This window comes from Pygoscelis adeliae, unplaced genomic scaffold, assembly GCF_000699105.1.
Source record: "Pygoscelis adeliae isolate BGI_AS28 unplaced genomic scaffold, ASM69910v1 Scaffold244, whole genome shotgun sequence".
In the NCBI taxonomy this organism is placed as follows: domain Eukaryota; kingdom Metazoa; phylum Chordata; class Aves; order Sphenisciformes; family Spheniscidae; genus Pygoscelis; species Pygoscelis adeliae.
In genome coordinates this window covers 577764-582666 of record NW_008824648.1, presented here as the reverse complement: position 1 = coordinate 582666, position 4903 = coordinate 577764, and positions in this window count along the sequence as shown.

Genomic DNA, 4903 nt, shown 5'->3' with positions numbered 1-4903 from the left:
AAACCAAAAAGCCACAAAAATGACATACAAAAAAAAAAATTGTTTTTATTTCTCATGTGCACAAAAAGAGAAAAGAAAAGAGTCAAACAGAACTGAAGCGATGAGGAAAAGCCAAGAGTGGCTGCAGCAGCCTAGAATGGATATGACCCTGCACCTGGCACTGGCCCCCTCCCCTCCCTGGTCTCATGTCTAGCTTAGCCTGGAGAGCATCAGCAGAGCTGCTTACGGTTGGATTTGTCATCAGTTCTGTACTTGTCATTGTTTGGTCCCTCCTTCCTGCTTTACAAGTTTGCCACCGTCCTGGGCCCAGCCAAGGAGCACACTGTGGTATTTGTGGGGTCCCTCAGAAGCCCTCATTCTGTCCGTGCCAAAGGGGGCAGCTATGCTTCTTATTTCTTTTCCCAGAGGGGTGCTTTTCCTTAGGGACAAAAGGGTGGGGGTTTTCCAACAGTTCAGCAAAACAAAAATTCCTTTAGGAAAATGTTTATGTGCATATAGAATTATATACTCAGGAGGAGAAAGAGGTGCAGGGTTTTTTGTTTTCCTTTTGTTGTTTGTTTAACATCCTCACATTCACGTTGTGATTAATTCTGAAGTCTTACTCTGAATTTGAATCATCGCTACCGATGGGTCAGAAAGCATGCAGACTTCTCCCTGTTTCCACAGCAGGGCTCGTTGCCACCAACCCTCCCCAACAGATTCACGGGTCACAAGGGTGTCAGCTTTAATGCATCTGCCCTGCGCAAACCTCCCTCCTTCTTGCCCCATCGGGCCAAAAGGACGTGGGAGCTTCAGAGAACAGGACTTGAAAGTGCTGCCCAGTTTTAAATGCCACGGTCCCTGTTGCTTCCAGTGAAGCATGGCATTTGAGAACTCGCGAGATTCCTCCCCCGCGAAAAAATGGTGACAGAAGGAGATCCAGTCACACAATATTTCTGCTTGGTCCATTAGATAAAGCAAACATAGCAGCAGAGCTAAGAATGATAGGAGAAGAAAGAAGTGAAGGGAGAGCTCAGGAAGAAGAATAAAGAAACGAAGAAGGATTTGTGAGAAAAAGGAAGAGAGAGAAATGTAATGGAAATATTCATTATTATTCAGAATAATACTTAACACTTTGATAGAATTTTCTTTCCAGGATCTCAAAGCACTGAGCCGGTGTTAATTAATTCAGCTGCGCAATCCCCCTGTGAACTAGGAACTATTGTTATCCCCATTTTACAGAAGATTGGAATTGAGGCATGGGGGGAAATTGGACTTGACAAAGGTTCTCTAGAGCCACGAGGAGAATTGGGGAGTTTGAGTTCCCAGATACCTGCTCTCATATCAGTAATGCTGTTCCCTCTCTGGATAGAAAACTGCATTGGGAATGAAGAATAATAAAAGAGAGAGAGAGAGAGAAATGGAACGGAAGGAGGGTGTGAGAAAGAAATGGGAGAAAGGGAAGAGACAGCAGAATGGAGGAGAGAGATGTGAGTCATAGACTTCACTGGATTTTGCATAGTGATTTCTTCCTCCAATTCTTTTTCATTTTTTCCTGTAAAACTTTTTAAAGAAAAATGAAAAAAAAAAATCCACCTATAACAAAGCAACTGTTGGCCTGTTGGGGAAGGGGTCCTTCCAAGGTTTGGCTGTTCCCTCAGGTTCTGGATTTGTGCTGTGCTTTATTGAACACATTGTTTTGTTTTCAGTGAGCACAACGAGACTTGCACAGTACAGACAGCGTGTTCCTTATCTACAGGATGAGACGAGGCTGTTTTAATAACTACCATGATGAAGATGGAGATGAACTTATATACAAGAGGAATTGCCTTCACATTACACACATTATCTTCCTACAAAGCAGCAATTGTTTTTGCAAATAACATAATATTAAATAATTGGTAAAATTTTTGCGTTTCCTGCATAGTCCAGTCTAATGGAATCTATATGAATATTGATGGTTTTCTTCTGCATAATATCACCACATAAATCCCCATGTCAGCTACTAGACTTTAGCTATAATACTGCTTTACAATGCATCCACCGACTGTAAATCAAAACAACCAACACAAGAAACTCTTTGGCAAATGTAATTCAGTACATTCGCATGGGGGTCTACAGATGGTGGTGGAAGAGGATTAGACTGCCCAGTCCTTTGCATAATTCTGCTTTCCTTTTAATTTTCCTGGTCAAACTACGTGCCGTAGTTATGAACTTTCCAGACCAATCCAATGCCTGGTGGAAATCCTCTTTTATCAGTGGAGTTACACCAACAATGGATTTGGCCCTCCGAGGGTCAAATCAAGCCAGCCATGAGCGAGCCAACCAAATCCTGCTTTCATACCCTAGCTCGTGTCTCAAGTTTAGCGAAACACCAGTATAAAAATAAGCATTTCTGAGCTGCTAGCTTCTCTTGAGGTGGCCCCTGGGCTGCAGGTTGCCAAGTGTGAGGCGTGACAGTCTCCTTTTCTCTAGCCTCCTCAGGAGGTTCTCCTTGCTGGTCCTGGGGTTTACTGCCTCTGCCCCGACCACCTGCTGAGTGAAACTGGGTGGTGCTCAAGTAGAGCAAAGGCTGTACTGAGAGACTACAAGGGAGACTTTACTAATAGGGTCCAGCATCTACCTGGTGTCTGTGAAGGAAAACAGAAGGAGTGGTGAAGGTAAATTTTTAGAAATTACTCAGAATTTTCTTCTTATATAGAATAAGATGAGATAACGGGCCAAATTCTGGTCTCGGTGACAGTGTAACAACTCTGCTTTTTGCAGCAGGTTACTCAGAGGTAAGACGTGCGGAATAACACTTTTAATAGATCAGGAGTAACCTCTTCGATTTTATTCCGTACAGGAACAGATTTTAGCTCTATATCTTCTATGTAAACATCCCCCCCCCCAAATACCCTTATCACTTGGGCATCCCGTTAAAGAAGACACAGACCTATAATCAGCTAGAGCCATGCAAGGGCTAAAAGTGTTAGGTGAAAGGGGCCTTTGGGATCAACACAGCTGTTTACTGATGATGGATTTCATACATACAAGTTAAACTTGGAGACAGAATACCGAGTCCACAACCACATCTCCTCTGAGGCTGGGAACTTTGGATTTTATACATAATGTTGGCTGTACAGATTGCTCCGCTGTTCACTTTTATGCCCTTCGGGGGTTTGATTCTCAATCCTGTCTTTGTCCATGGACAGTAGCCCACGAGTTTATCTGAAACCTCTCTAAAACAACAAGGATCTACTTTGGCAGACTTGATGCCCTGGGGACAGGCTATAGCTGCCTTCATGTTTTCTTTGAGTATTTTTTAGGAAGTGTCAGTGCAAGGAACAGTTTATGAGTTTGCTGACGATACAGGAGTAATAAGCATTTCTATTGACAGTTAGCCTTTTGCAGAACAGTGTTTGCCAGTCACTTGGGAACCAAAAAGAGCAGAGAATCCCTAGAGAATCATCAGGTCAGCATTTGGGATAAGGGGTAAATATTAGGGTGCACAATATAGGATTGAAGATGAAAAGATGGGGCTGTATGTTGGGACTGGCTGGTAGGATGCAGGCATATGGATTTGAATGGAGGCCTATAAATTAGTAGGTGTATGAGCAGATGGACTGGGAATCGAAGGGGGCCCATATAGCAAGGCTATAGTGGTTAGGAAATTAGGTGTTGGGCACAGATAATGAGGTTGTTGTCACCAGCTGTGGGGATCTGGAGAATGGGTGTTGGGCATATCTAAAATTGCAAAAGTTGGGACGTAGGTGAACTGAAGTCGTCACGGGTACAGGGGTTAAGGTAAAAGGAGCGGCGGCTAAGGGCTAGGGAACCAAGCAATAATCCCAGCCAATCCTGAATTTGTCCATCTCAGTCTCAGCTGTCCAGAGGGCAATCAGATGGGCCCACATGAAGCCCCACACTTTCCACCACACAGCGCAGTTAGAGCGCAGCTGGGCTTGTTTTCTTTGTTTGCCAACCAGTGACATGGAAAACGTTTGTTGACTCAGAGTGCTTTTTTTGTCGACTGATGTGTTTGGTAACTTTGTCAGATGTGACTTGTCCACACTGCTCCCCAGAGACAGGATTTGGGAAAGGGGGAGGAGGAGGAGGCGACGGGGGTGGAGCTGGCATCCAATCCTCTCCAATACCACCATCCCATTGTAGTGCAAAACAGAAAGGAAACAAAACCCTAGAGTGAAAGAGGAGCATCAAAGGTCAGAGGAACTCGTCTGCCATTCAGGTGGCGGGGAGGGATGGGACTTGGAGTTTTATTTTTGTAGGGTTTTTTAATTATTATTTTGGTTTTTTTGTTGGTTTTGTTTGCTTGGGTTTTTTAGAAAATTGGGGATTTGTTCTTTTTTTTTTTTTTTCCTTTTTACAGACCTTCATGACAAAGCATAAAAACACAGTTATATTTATATATCTATTTATATATTTCTTCATTTCGTCGGTTGGTTTGTAAATGTTGCTCCATCCTCCTGTCTGAGCTGATTGTGTGTCACAGAAATTGTGGGTGTATGTGTGAGGTTCCTCCCAACTCTGGCCTGCAAAGTTACCACGCGTGAGGTGCAGCCAACTATGGGGGAAGCCACGCTGGAGAGTGGGGATGAGGTGCACAGAGAACCCCTCGTGGGGTGCAGATAGTTACTTGGTCCTTTTCTTCATTGCCAGATGGGCCAGGTCTCTGTACTGCCATCTCTGCTCTAGCCAGACTGTTCCCTCTGTCCTGGGAAACAGGGTGAGCATCACAGGTTACACGTGTTGAAGAGTCCACCACAGAAGAGCATATCTTTGGGGAACAGTGTTTCACGAGCGGTGTTCTCCCCTGCTTCCCCTGGCCCTTACCGCTCCCAGAAGAAGGGGGTCCTGTAAGGCAATGGTTGCCAGCTGCATTGCTTCCCAGTCCCCCTCAAGTCCTAGAAGCCAGGGACTTCGC